At 41.7% G+C, this 15,078-nt stretch overlaps 2 non-coding genes across 2 annotated transcripts; both read left to right on the top strand.

The window, feature by feature from the left end:
- Positions 1 to 8,432: 8,432 nt before the first annotated feature.
- Positions 8,433 to 8,570, top strand: LOC114815839. Its single transcript, XR_003763641.1, has one exon. It is a non-coding gene; the product is annotated as a small nucleolar RNA SNORA7 (small nucleolar RNA).
- Positions 8,571 to 8,931: 361 nt separating this feature from the next.
- LOC114815849 lies at positions 8,932 to 9,069 on the top strand. Its single transcript, XR_003763651.1, has one exon. It is a non-coding gene; the product is annotated as a small nucleolar RNA SNORA7 (small nucleolar RNA).
- Positions 9,070 to 15,078: the final 6,009 nt, after the last annotated feature.

A 15,078-nucleotide genomic window follows, 5' to 3' on the forward strand; every position in this document is an offset into this window, starting at 1 on the left:
TTAACAAACCTCTGTTGCTTTTTAAAGGCAATCAAGATGATAGGGCATTCTTTCTGGAATTGCTGCAGACTCATTCTCCCATTCTAAATTTCCGGGCTTCTGTATAGAATGGTATGACTGGACAGCAAACCTAGAGGCTATTCTTCTCAATGGGAGATTTTTACAATCTCCCTGCAACATTTTGAAATTCAAAACTATGCATTTCAACACATGGGTAAATTGGCAGTGCCAGGAAAATAATGGCAAATAGCTAGTTGTTGGTGTTTTCAACATTTCAATCAGAAAATGTGTTGCTTGTAGTCGGTATTTAATACAACTCCTATGGACTCTCTTCCTACCAACCAGGCCCAGTTGGGTACTTTAAGCAGGAGACAAAAAATCCCAAGTTTTAGAAAAATGTAGCAGCCTACACTTACTATCCCTCTTTTTCAAAGAGCTCAAAGTATCACACCTAAATACCATGTAGGCTTCATACCCCTTGAAATTGGTGAACTCTGATCTTCTCAGTACTGTCATACGGATAGGAAAATCAAAAATGAGAAGGTAGTCATTCAGGGTCCGAATACTATGATAATCCAGAGAGTTACTAAAGTATCCATGTAATTTTAGTTAGTAACAGACCCAGCCATTGTTTTTATCTGCAGCTATTTTCTGTATTTTGGATGTCAACTGATTCCATAAAAAACTAATATTATATCAACTAGTGATATGCAAATTAAGTTCCATAATTGCTAATAGTGATGACATAGAAATTGACAGCCTCCCAGCCATCTATGCAGCTTTAAGGTTTGAGTTTGTTTTCCATTGGCCACTCTTTTATCACTGGCTGAGGTGCTAGTCAATTTCACCTCACCCTTCTTCCAATACATTGAACTAAGTTGTTTCTATTCAAGTAACAGATCAATAGAACAATTGGCTTTATGTGATACAAAACGTTATTTTTAGACCCAAGTCAAACTCCCAACAGTTGAATGTTGCCCACACAGGGACTTTCCATTGCAATAAATAGCTCGACCTTAAACTAGGAAATTTACATTTAAAACAACCAAAATTTATCCCACCACTTTAAAAAAATACATAAAATCTGGACCTCCAAGATCATTTTAATTCTAAAAAGAAACAAAAACAACCTGTTGCCTTTGCTGAGAATTTTTATATTCTACTTCTTACACTCACCTACCTCTGGCCCCCCTTCTTTTAGAATGACCTCAACTTGTGCTAATTTACAGCTGCACCCATGCGAGCTGATTTGATAGAAGGTTGGATTTCACCAGGTGGAAGCTGCTTTCTCAATTTCAACCCCTGTCTGCATTGTAATGCTTTTAAAACCCTAATAGGGGAAACTCTAGTTAGTTCCTTATGTACATTTAGCTGATGTGAAGAAGGCAGTGATATTAGACTGAAATTATGTTGACAGCTCAAATGACATTTTCATGTCATATTTTAAATTTCAAACACATACATTGCATCCCACAATTTATTTGTGGGTTTCTAAGATATATACACACCATGGGTGGATAAATAAACTTGTCGGCTGTGTGACTGTGGGCAAGTCACTTAACTTCTCTGTGCCTCAGTTCCCTCATCTGTAAAATGGGGATTAAGACTGTGAGCCCCACGTGGGACAACCTGATTCCCCTATGTCTACCCCAGCGCTTAGAACAGTGCTCGGCACATAGTAAGCGCTTAACAAATACCAACATTATTATGTTAGTTTTATCCCAGTAATTTAGAAGAGTTTGGATTATCAGGTGAAACTATGTTATCTATGGAGAAGTTAAGATGGACAGAATAGGTGTTTATCTGTTAGAATAATAATTCTGGTATTTGTTAAGCCCTTACTATGTGTCAAGCACTGCTCTGAGTGCTGGGGTAGATACAGGGTAATCAAGTTGTCCCACGTGGGGCTCACAGTCTCACTTCCCATTTTACAGATGAGGTAACTGAGGCCCAGAGAAGTTAAGTGACTTGCCCAAGGTTACACAGCAGACAAGTGGCAGACGCAGCATTAGAATCCACATCCTCTGACTCCCAAGCCCCTGTTCTTTCCACAAAGCCATGCTGTGAGTGATATTTTGTAGGCAGGAAATTAGACTGGATGACCTCTGGACCTGTTCTCTCTCTCCCATAGACTGCGAGCCTTTGTGGGAGACTGTGTCTGATCTGAATGTATTCGAATGTATCTGGCACACAGTAGGCACTGAACCAATACCACTATAATTATTATAACTCATACCGTGAGCCCATGTAGGGCAGTGACTCTGTCCGACCTGATAATCTTGTATCTACCCCAGTGCTTAGTACAGTGCTTGGCATATAGTCAGCACTTAGATTCCCACAATTATTATCATTATACTAGTAGTAGCATTTCTTTGGGAAACAATAAATGTTGCAATAAGGCGATCTGCTAGTCACCCCTCCAAAATGAATAGTTCCCTCACATCATTTTCTTATTTAACAAATTTATTATTGTTGGTGGAGCATCTGGGAGATTATAATTTAACCAAGCTGTTATGCTATTTGGCATATTTAAAAATTGACCTTGAAAGAACAAAGACACTACAAACTAGCTTCTTTTACCTTGTCTTGCTTATCTTACAAAAATAGGTGTGTCTGCAAAAATCTGTGTAAAAGAAAACACATACAACACCAGTCTTAGTATTAAATTTTATTTGGAAATCTATCTTAAATTGCTTCAGGAACACCAAGAATGCCTGCTGACATGGAAATGGATTACACAGTGCAGTGCACATTACCATCTGCCTGGGCAAAGCATCTCTTTCTGCTGAGCTTAGTGGAAAGGTTAGATTCAGCTTGGCTCTGTGGTTGGGCACCTCCCCAGTGGAGCTGCAAACCAAAAGAGCGCCGTGCAACAGTAGAGAAAAGTAAATACATGATGAACTTGTGCAGCAGATTGGGTCGGGTTAATTTCCTGTGCATTTTGATGAGGTGGTTCTGGTCCCTGAAGATCACTTTAGGAAAGTTGGGGTGGGCTCTTCCAAACACGGCGTCAGGTGCTCCTGGCAGCGCAAGGGTCTGGCTGACATTGTGGTTCAAGGGGCTTCTGGGAAGTAACAGATTGGGAGTTTCCATCCGAGGCTGCGGTTGAAGAAAGAACTGTGTGAAATTGGGCTTCAAAATAAAACTCAGATAGTCCTTACCTGCCACAGGGATTGCTATGTACTATGGTTGCCAAAAATACTCTGTAGAGAATTTGAAGACTAGCTTGAAAATTCAGCCTAGGAAAAGATAAAGCATCAGGGGGTCTTCACCACTTGTCTGCTATGTGACCTTGGGCAAGTCACTTAACTTCTCTGTGCCTCCATTCCTCATCTGGAAAATAGAGATTAAGACTGTGAGTCCTGTGTGGGACAGGGACTGTGTCCAACCCAATTATCTAATATCTACCCCAGGGCTTAGAACAGTGTCTGGCACATAGTAAGTGCTTAACAGACACCATCGCTACTATTATTATTATTATGGTTGTTATTCATGAGGAATGGAGAGTAGAGTGAGCCCTGCTCATGGAGAAGGGGGACAACCTCTCTCCGGTGACTTTGGACAAGTCATTTAACTTCCCTGTCCTTCAGTTTCATCCTCTGTAAACTGGAAAATCAGTATCTGTCTCTAATAATAATAATAATAATGATGGGATTTAAGCACTTACTATGTGCAAAGCACTGTTCTAAGCGCTGGGGGAAATACAGGGTCATCAGGTTGTCGCACGTGAGGCTTACAGTTAATCCCCATGATGATGATGATGTGTACTTTCCCCAGTGCTTAGTGCACTGCCTGGAACATAGTATGTGCTTAACAAATACTATCATTATCATTATTATTATTAACATCAATATTTGGGTGGTTTGCCTTCTAAGGAAGAAGTTTCCGAGCTATAACGGGCCCTCATCCCTTATCTCCCCACTCAGGGACTCATACTAATGCTGGTATTTGTTAAACACTTACTATGTGCTAAGCACTGTTCTAGGCACTGGGGTAGATACAAGGTTATCAGGTTGTCCAATGTGGGCCTCACAGTCTTAATCCCCATTTTACAGATGAGAGAACTGGGGCACAGAGAAGTTAAATGACTTGCCCAAAGTTACCTAGCTGACAAGTGGATTAGAACCATTTGGAGAAGCAGCGTGGCTCAGTGGAAAGAGCACGGGCTTTGGAGTCAGAGGTCATGGGTTTGAATCCCAGCTCTGCCACCTGTCAGCTGTGTGACTGTGGGCAAGTCACTTAACTTCTCTGCGCCTCAGTTACCTCATCTGTAAAATGGGGATTAAGACTGGGAGCCCCACGAGGGACAACCTGATTCCCCTGTATCTACCCCAGCACTTAGAACAGTGCTCTGCACATAGTAAGCGCTTAACAAATACCAACATTATTATTATTATTATTAACCCACGACCTCTGATCCCCAAGCCCGTGCTCTTTCCATTAATAGATGAGAGATGGAGGTCCTAGAGAAGAAGATGGTAAAAAGATAGAAACTCAACATCCAGCCTAAAGGCAGCATTTTTTCAGTTGTTGAAATTTGAAGAATCTCAGAAGTTCGTGCAACACGTAGGGAGTTAACATTCCACAAAAATGGTAACTTTCTTTAAGACAACTGTGCAGTTCACTGTATAGTCTAGACAATTATACACTTTTTCCACTGAGGGTAAGTAGCTTTACAGAGTGATAGATGATTTCAAAATCTTTCAGCTTCTATTCTATTCTTACCTCAGTGAATATCACTATCTAGTTTTCACAGTAAATCTGAACTGCCTGTCACCCGCATTTAAGTAATTCCAACGAAGTGTTGAACTATGTTATCCTTAGCCACAAATGACTCTGAGTAGAATTAAAATAAAACCATGGATCATTATTGAATATTTCACTGAGCAGACTCAAAGCCAATCTTCACTGTGACAGCAATCAGGGACTGATTGTACTACTCAACAGCCTTTTCGCACTGGGAAGGCTAAAAGGCATGCTCTCTGAGTGTACGTAACTTGCATAAAAAAATCATTCATGATAGGTGCAGAAGTTACAGCTGTTTTCCAAACTTTTTCACTGGATTCTCAGAATGCACTGAGGTCTGTACTGTTCATTTTTTCACCCATCACCCCAGCCTTTGGTTTTGTTTATTTGTTTTATAAAAATGTACCCTACTCATAGGTCTGGGTTGGTACTCAAGACAAAGAATACATTTAAAATGGATTAAAGAAAGCCAGGTGGTAGCTTGAAGAACAAGACAAAAGCTCAGGCTTTTAAAAAGAAAACAGGCCTTGCATCATGTATTGAAGCTCAAAAGGAGGAGAGCCTAGAGGAGACTCTTCTCAGAATCCTCTACCTCAGGTCTCTCACCCTGGTCCAAATTATGCCCAGCAAAAATGGACCATACTAGATTCCCACTAGACTAAGGACCAATCAATCAATCAGTAGTATTTACTGAGCACTTACTGAATGCAGAGGAATGTACTGTTTGGGGAAGTGAGTACAATACAATAGAATTGGTAGATATGATCTTTCCCTCAAGAAACTTACAATCTAATGGGGGAGATAGATATTTAAATAAAATTCAAACTGGGAAATGGCAAAGTAATAATAATAATAATGTTGGTATTTGTTAAGCACTTACTATATGCAGAGCACTGTTCTAAGCGCTGGGGTAGATACAGGGTAATCAGGTTGTCCCACATAGGCTCACAGTCTTAATCCTCATTTTACAGATGAGGTTATTGGGGCATAGAGAAGTTAAGTGACTTGCCCACAGTCACACAGCTGACAAGTGGCAGAGCCAGTATTCAAACCCATAACCTCTGACTCCCAAGCCCGTGCTCTTTCCACTGAGCCACGAAGGATAAGAACGTTAGTGCTGGGGCACTGCAGGTAGGGTGGATATCAAAGTGCTTAAGTGGTGCAGATTAAAGAGGATAGGGATGCAGAGAGAAGGATGAATAGGGTGTGGAAATGGGAGGTTAATCAGGGAGGGCTTCTGGGTGGAAATATGATTTTAGTAGGGATTTGAAGATGGGAAGACTGGTGGTCTGTCAGATGTGAAAGGGAGGAAATTTCAGGCCAGAGGGAGGACGTGAGTGAAGGTTAGATAGAAGAGTAGAGATTGAGAGACACTGAGTAGGTTGACAGTGGAGAAGTGGAGTATGCAGGTTAAGTTGTAGTAGGACATCAGCAAGGTAAGTAGGAGGATATGAGTTGATTGAGAGTCTTAAAGCCAAAGGTAAGGAGTTTCGTTTGATGTGGAAATGGATGGGTAACCACTGGAGGTTCATGAGGATTGGGGACAAGTGGACTGAGCGTTTTTTTCAAAAAACGATCAAAGCAGCCAAGTGAAGTATGGACTGGAATGGGGAGACGGGAGGCAGCGAGGTCAGGTAAAACCTGATGCAGTAGTCGAAGCAGGATATGATAAAGTGCTTGGATCACAGTGGTGGGAATTGGTAAACAGTTTAATCTTATTGTTTTCATGTTATTTTGATTGTGTTTTATGGGCTCTCTAGGTCTGACCTGTCCCATTTAGATGGTAAACACCTTGTAGAACAATGATTTTTCTAAACTGAGTTTCATGTAATCTTAGTGTAGTATTTTACATACTGTAAGCACTTAATATCATTTATGGTGTTAAAGCAATACTCTAAGCACTTGGGAGAGTACCGCAGAATTGCTAGACATGATGTCTGCCCTCAAGGAATTTATGTCATCATCATCATTTATTAAGCCAACTTGGTGTGCTGTGCTATCCTGCTGGACACTTGAGAAGTAAGAATAACAAAATGACACATTCCCTGCCCATGAGGAGCTTACATTTTATGTAGGAAGGCAAATATAAAAATATTCACTACTAGAGTGCTCAAAATAAGGCAGTTGAGCATATGAAAACTAAGGAATATGTAAGTAAATTCATAAATTCTAATCCTGGCTCTGCTCTGCTCTCTGGCTTTGGGTAAGTCACTTAACTTCTCTATTCCTAGTTACCTCATCTGTAAAATGGGGATTGAGACTGTGAGCCCCACGTGGGACAACCTGATTACCTTGCATCTACCCCAGCGCTTAGAACAGTGCTTGAAACATAATAAGGGCCTAACAAATACCATCATTACTTATCAAAATACCTCTCTATCAGCCTGATGTCCATAGTGAGAATCATGAAAATGAAAAAATGAGATTATATTTCTTGACCTGCGAAATAGCATTTTGTAAACTGCTTGTGGGTAGGGATCATATCCTACCAACTCTATAATATTACACTTTCCCAAACGCTAAATACAGTGTTCTCTACTTAGAACACTTAGTGTTCCATACTGTACAATGAATACCATCGATTGATGAATTGATTAATCAATTCTTTGCACTGTATAGTTGATGAGATAATATACAGAGCTCTAAATCAGGAGCCTTTGTGACTTCATAATAGAGTGAAGGCTTTGAATAGATCACGAATTTTGTCATGTCTCTATCATGTTCCGGAGCCATTTTTAGGCAACGTTGAATGAATGGAACTGAGAAATTAAACTTTAGGACTAGGGTTAGGTGTCTTTATTTTTATGGCTTGTTGCTTACCTAAACTCTTTATCTCTTTGCCACGCAAAGACAAACTTTTTCATCATCCACTTCTCTGGATCATCCAACATTTTACCTAAGCCTAGTCTCATGTCACAAGTACCTCCTTCCCTTTTGCCCAGTGATGACTCCTTTCCTGATTTACTGTGATGATTCCCCTGAACCATTCTGTCTGAACATGTAGCTCCTATGACTCACCCATCAGTCAGCATACATTTGGACACCAAGTTAAACAAAATATTTTAATCTGTGTATTTGTTTATTGTGTGTTCAGCTCCCTGTTACAATTAAATGGACTGTTTTCACCATCAGACTAGAATGTGTGATTTAAATTGCGAGTTCTGCTCAATCAAAATGCCTTCCCAATTAAGCCCTTTTGTCCCCTACTCCTTTTCCTTTCTGCATTGCCAGGGTATTTGGTTCTGTACCCTTTAAGCACTTGACATTCACCCCACCTTCAGCCCCATAGCACTCATGTGTATGTCCATAATTCATATTTATATTGAGGCCTGTCTCCCGCTCTGGAATGCAAGCTCCTTGTGGGAGGGGAACGTGTCTACTAACTTTGCTGTATTGTAAAAAAAAAAAAGTTGGTATTTGTTAAGCGCTTACTATGTGCAGAGCACTGTTCTAAGCGCTGGGGTAGACACAGGGGAATCAGATTGTCCCACGTGGGGCTCACAGTCTTAATCCCCATTTTACAGATGAGGTCACTGAGGCACAGAGAAGTTAAGTGACTTGCCCACAGTCACACAGCTGACTCGTGGCAGAGCTGGGATTTGAACTCATGACCTCTGACTCCAAAGCCCGTGGTCTTTCCAATGAGCCATGCTGCTTCTCTTATTGTACTCTCCTAAGCGCTAGTTACCCTCTCAGGGTCGTACCTGGAGAGTTTCCAGCACTCTACCGGTCTCGGCTACAGGAGAGAAAGTTGAGCAGAGGCCTACCCATTCCATTCCTAGCGTGGGCAGTGGCTAGCCAGTGGCAGGCAATCTGCTACAAGTCAAAACTCACCCGTGCCAGGCAGCAGCAGCATGGGAGAGAGTCGATGGCGGAGACTCGAGTTTATGGCATGGAAGGCAGCAGTGGTTAACCACTTCTGAATTTTTATTAAGAAAACTCTATGGATCCACTACCAGAATGATTGCAGATGGAGAGCGGGGCGTTCTGGGAGAGATGTGTCCATGGTGTCGCTTTGGGTCGGAAGCGACTCGACGGCTTAAGACAAGTCAAGAAACGCTTACTACAATGCTCTACACAGTATGCTCTCTCTAAATATCATTACCAGCCTACCCAATCAGTCATTCAATTAATAGTATTTATTGAGCACTCATTTATTTATTAATCATTGGTATTTATTGATGCCTCCTCTCAGGGTTGCACCTGGAGAGTTTCTGGTACTCTACCAGTCTTGATTACGGGAGGGAGAGTCAAGCAGAGGCATACCCATTCCATTCCTAGCTTGGCCAGTGGCTAGCGAGTGGAAGGCAGTCTGTTACAAGTCAAAACTCACCTGCACTGGGAAGCAGAGGCACGGGAGAGAGTTGAGGGCAGAGAGTAAAGTTTTACTGGGTGGAAGAAGGCAATGGAAAACCACTTCTGTATTTTTATCAAGAAAACTCTATGCATACGCTACGAGAACAATTGCTGATGGAGGCAGGGTGTTCTGGGAGAGATGTGTCCATGATGTCGCTATAGGTTGGAGGCAACTCGACGGTATAAGAGAAGACAATTTATTGGTGTACCAAGCACTTGGGAGAGTACAAAGCAACAGAGTTGTTATATACGTTTCCTGCCCACAAGAGCTTCACTAGCTGTCATAGACCTGATATTCATTCTTCCAGAGCAGGGACATCATTGTTTGATTTTTTTTCTGTCCCGCATCCAGAATGGTGGTGTACTTGAGTACGTACTGTTTCACTTTTTACTGTTCATGGTGACGGTGATGCTTGAGAAGGGTACAGAGCAAAAGAAAATTCAGCCCCTTGACATCTTTGAATAAATGCTTTGTCCTCAATTCAATGCCCAGAAATCATTTCCAGTAAAGATATACTGGCCCAAATTAGAACCTAGATTACTTGTGCAGGTTGGAAATTTCAAATTAAGATTTTTGAAAGGGTGTAGTTTTTGTTTGAAAAATCAACTTCTTATGACTTATGGGGGAAAAAAGTTTTAAAGAGATCTGATTAAAATGGCCCATTCAACCTCCTGAACATCAAACAGGTTCTTACCAAACAATGTTTTGATGAGTTAACTGTAAATGAATCAGAAACATATGGACTGAATTTCCCCTGAACTGTATGGAGGTTGAATGGATAAAAGTGTTTGGTAACTGTATTTTAGGTATTATTTTACCCCAAATGTTTGACTAATAATTCAAGATGTTCAATGAAATCAAAACACAGCTGGGTTTCCCCATCCCTAGTAATTATGTAATTGGTGGGGATGGGATCAAGGCACATTTTCAATGAAGAGTCATCAAATATCCACTGAGAATACAAGTATTCAAATAATAATAATCAGATTAGACAGTTCTCAGTGAAAATGTATATCCCTTCCCTTTTATGCTGGAAAAACTACCACCCCTTAAAAGCCAACAGATGACAAATCTCCCAAGTTCAAAAGCCGAATTAAATCACAACTCCAGGAGGCCTTCCCCAACTGATTTCTAATTTCCCCAAGTTGTATTCCCCACATTGTCACTTCAGCACTTCTGAGCAACCTGGCACATAGTAAGTGCTTAACAAATCCCATAAAAAACAAGCACTAAACTAAGCACTGGGTTAGATAGAAGCTAATCAGTTTGGACACAGTCCATGTCCCATATGGGGCTCATAGTCTTAATTCCCATATTCTGGATAAAGTAACTGAAGCACAGAGAAATTAAGTGACTTGCCCAAGACTTCACAGCAGACAGGTGGTGGAGCTGGGATTAGAACCCAGGTCCTTCTGACTCCCAGGCCTGTCATGATCACCCTAAACCATACCGCTTCCCTGTATTGAATAAATTCTATGATCAATTGATTAGAAAGCCCAGGTGCTCATAAAATTAAATTTCCCAGTGACCCCTCCATACTGAGAATGGAAGAATCAATCATATTTACTGAGTGCTTATTGTGTGCAGAGCACTGTACTAAGCACACGGTTGAGTACATACAACAGAGTTGGTAGACATTCCAGAAGGGAAGACAGATATTAAAATCAATTATGGATAGTACATAGGAGTTGTGTAGTCACCTGAAGGTGAGGTGACTATATTTGAAGGATACAAAGCCAAGTTCATAAACGATGAAGAAGGGAGAGGGGATAGGAGAAAAGAGGGCTTAGTTGGGTAAGAGCTCTGGGAGGAAATGTGATTTTAATTAAGTTTTGAAAGTGGAGACAGTGGTAGTCATTAACTTATTAAGGAAGAGGGATTCCCAGGCCAAAGGTAGGAGGTGGGCAAGGGATTGATGGTGAGATGAGTTTAGGGCACAATGAGTAGGTTGTTGTTGAAGGAGCAAACCTATAGGCTGGATTATAGTAGGAAATCAGTGACAGAGATAGAAGGGGGTGAGCTAATTGAGTAGTTTAAAGCTGGTGGTAAGGAGTTTCTGTTTTATGTGAAAGTTGATGACCAACCATAGGAGTTTTTTGAGAAGTAGGGAGATGTGGAACTGATTTCAAATTTTTTTTTAAATGATTTGGGCAGCAGAGTGAAGTATGGAGTGGAATTGGGAGAAACAGGGGGCAGGGCACTAACTGAGGAGACTTATAAAAGAAAAAGTATGGTCAGTGGATAGAGCTCTGGCCTGGAAGCCAGGACCTGGGTTCTAATCCTGCCTCTGCCACTTTGCTGTATGTCCTTGAGCAAATGAATTAATTTCTCTAGTCCTCAGTTACCTCATCTGTAAAATAAGAATTAAGACTGTGAGCCCCATGTTGAGACATAGACTACATCAATCTGATTGGTTTGTATCTACCCCAGTGCTTAATACAGTGCCTGACACATAGTTGGTACTTTACAAATAACATAAAAAGAGAGGCTGATGCAGTCAAGCTGGGATAAGATGAATTCTTGGATCAATGTAGAAGCAGTTTGGAGAGGGAAGGGTGTATTTTAGCCATGCTGTGAAGGTAGAACTCACAGGATTTGGTGATGGATTGAATATGTGGGTTGAGTGAGAGAGAGATGAGTCAAGGAAAATGCTGAATTACAGGCTTATAAAACAGAGAAGATAGTTGTGCTCTCTACAGTGATGGGAAAGACAGGGGGTTGTCAGGGTTTTGTGTGGGGGAACATGAGGAGGTCTGTTTTGGACATTATGTTTCAGATGACAGCAAGACAACCAGGTAGAAATCTTCTGAAGGCAGGAGGAAATGTGATACTGCAGAGAAAGAGACTGGGCAGTGCTGGAAAGGTAGAATTGAGAATCATCTAGGAAGAGATGGTAGTTGAAGCCGTGGGAGCTAATGAATTCTCCAGAACTGAGCCTTGAAGCATCCCCACCTTTACAGGATGGGAGGCAGAGGAGTATCTTCAGAAAGAGATGGAAAGCGAGTCATCAGAAACATAGGAGGAGAACTAGGAGGGAACAGTATCAGTGAAACAGAGGTTACAAAGTGTTTCCAGGAGAATGGAATGATCCACAGTGCAAAAGGCTGCTGAGAAGGATTACAATGAGTAGAGGCCATTGGATTTGTGAAAAAGACCAACCTAAATAACAATTTCTATGTTAAAAAGTTACAATTTTTTAATAAATAATGGGTCTAGACCTCATGACTAGACCTGATAGCCACACTTGTATCCAGGTTTTCTATACAGTGAGAGCTTGAATAATAATTCTGTAGGACATGGGGGCATCATTACTGTTACTGGGGCATTACTGTTAATGGGGCATCATTACCTTACTGTTACAGGCTCTTGTTATATCCCGGCTAGACTACTGTGTCAGCCTTCTCTCTGACCTCCCTTCCTCCTCTCTTGCCCCGCTCCAGTCTATTCTTCACTCCGCTGCCCGGCTCATCTTCCTGCAGAAACAATCTGGGCATGTCACTCCCCTTCTTAAACAACTCCAGTGGTTGCCTATCAACCTCCGCTCCAAACAAAAACTCCTCACTCTAGGCTTCAAGGCTCTACATCACCTTGCCCCTTCCTACCTCTCCTCCCTTCTCTCTTTCTACCGCCCACCCCGCATGCTCCGCTCCTCCGCCACCCACCTCCTCACCATCCCTCGGTCTCGCCTATCCCGCCGTCGACCCCTGGGTCACATCCTCCCGCGGTCCTGGAACGCCCTCCCTCCTCACCTCCGCCAAACTGATTCTCTTTCCCTCTTCAAAACCCTACTTAAAACTCACCTCCTCCAAGAGGCCTTCCCAGACTGAGCTCCTCTTCCCCCTCTACTCCCTCTGCCATCCCCCCTTTACCTCTCCGCAGCTAAAGCCTCATTTTCCCCTTTTCCCTCTGCTCCTCCACCTCTCCCTTCCCATCCCCACAGCACTGTACTCGTCCGCTCAACTGTATATATTTTCGTTACCCTATTTATTTTGTTAATGAATTGTACATCGCCTTGATTCTATTTAGTTGCCATTGTTTTTACGAGATGTTCTTCCCTTCGACTCTATTTATTGCCATTGTTCTTGTCTGTCCGTCTCCCCCGATTAGACTGTAAGCCCGTCAAACGGCAGGGACTGTCTCTATCTGTTGCCGACTTGTTCATCCCAAGCGCTTAGTACAGTGCTTTGCACATAGTAAGCGCTCAATAAATACTATTGAATGAATGAATGAATGAATCATTATTACTCTCCACAGACTGTCAGCCAGAACTGAACTCCAGGTCCAGAACTGATTATTAACTTTATTCTTCTTAAGACCTTTAAAATGCACTGCTATCATCAGAATCCTTTTACCTAGAACTTCATCATGCATAAGTGCAGTTGGCAAAGATTCTTGGACTAATAACTGCTTTAGAAATGATCAGAAACTGCAATTTAAAATTAAATTCTATAGCTATGAGAAAAGATGACAACAATTACTGACATTTGCAAGTCAATTTACGAGCATTTGTAATTGGAGCCAAATTTTGTTTTGGTTCTGTGTTTCTATTTCATACCCATGATCTTTTTTTAATATAATAATTAACAACATTTCCAAGACATAAAAGTTTGGTCAGAGCTGGAAAAGTGCATGAGAATCCATTCCACCAAATTATGAACTTCAAAAATTCAAACTCAGAGGTGAATTGAGAAGCAGCCTGGCTCAGTGGAGTCAGAGGTCATGGGTTCTAATCCCTCTCTGCCACCTGCCAGCTGTGTGACTTTGGGCAAGTCACTTCACTTCTCAGTGCCTCAGTTACCTCATCTGTAAAATGGGGATGAAGACTGTGAGCCCCATGTGGGACAACCTGATTACTCTGTATCTACCCCAGCGCTTAGAACAGTGCTCAGCACATAGTAAGCGCTTAACAAATACCAACATTATTATTATTATTATTATTGTTATTAAAAAAGAACAAACCTTTCATTATTCACTACCCGCTCAACACTCCAGTGTATAAAGGGTCTAGTAAGGAAACAACTTAGAAGAAATGTAGGAATGTTCAAGCCACTGGAGACAAGGACTTGGTCTGAGCTTGAATAAGATGCCTGTCAACCCAGAGCTTGGTAATCCTTGGCTAAAATGAGATAATCAATCAACCAATGGTCTTTAGTGGACAATTACTGTGTGCAGAACGCATTCATTCATTCATTCATTCACTCAATAGTATTTATTAAGCGCTTACTATGTGCAGAGCACTGTACTAAGCGCTTGGAATATACAATTCAGCAACAGATAGAGACAATCCCTGCCCAATGACGGGCTTACAATCTAATTGGGGGAGACAGACAAAAACAAGACAATGTAATCACGATAAAAAGAATCAAGAGCACTGACATATGTTTTGGAGTCTAAAACAATAGAGCTGGTGGATAGGATCCCTGCCCCCAAGGAGCTTACAGTCTAGAGGGAGAGACAGGAGAAATGGAACAGTATGAAGATAGATATATAAGGGCTGTGGGAGCTGAGGGTGAGGTGAATATCAAGGGCTTAAGAGATACAGACCAAAGGGCATAGACACCGCAGAAATGAGGGTTTAGTCAGGAAAGTCCTCTTGTTGGAGATTAAGAGGGCTTGGAAGGTGAGGAGAGTGCTGGCTTGTCATTCATTCATTCAATAGTATTTATTGAGTGCTTACTATGTGCAGAGCACTGTACTAAGCGCTTGGGACGAACAAGTCGGCAACAGATAGAGACAGTCCCTGCCGTTTGACGGGCTTACAGTCTAATCGGGGGAGACGGACAGACGAGAACGATGGCAATAAACAGAGTCAAGGGGAAGAACATCTCGTAAAAACAATGGCGACTAAATAGAATCAAGGCGATGTACAATTCATTAACAAAATAAATAGGGTAATATACAGTTGAGCGGACGAGTACAGTGCTGTGGGGATGGGAAGGGAGAGGTGGAGGAGCAGAGGGAAAAGGGGAAAAAGA

The sequence above is a fragment of the Ornithorhynchus anatinus genome, chromosome 12 (assembly GCF_004115215.2).
Source record: "Ornithorhynchus anatinus isolate Pmale09 chromosome 12, mOrnAna1.pri.v4, whole genome shotgun sequence".
NCBI classification, from domain to species: Eukaryota; Metazoa; Chordata; class Mammalia; order Monotremata; family Ornithorhynchidae; genus Ornithorhynchus; species Ornithorhynchus anatinus.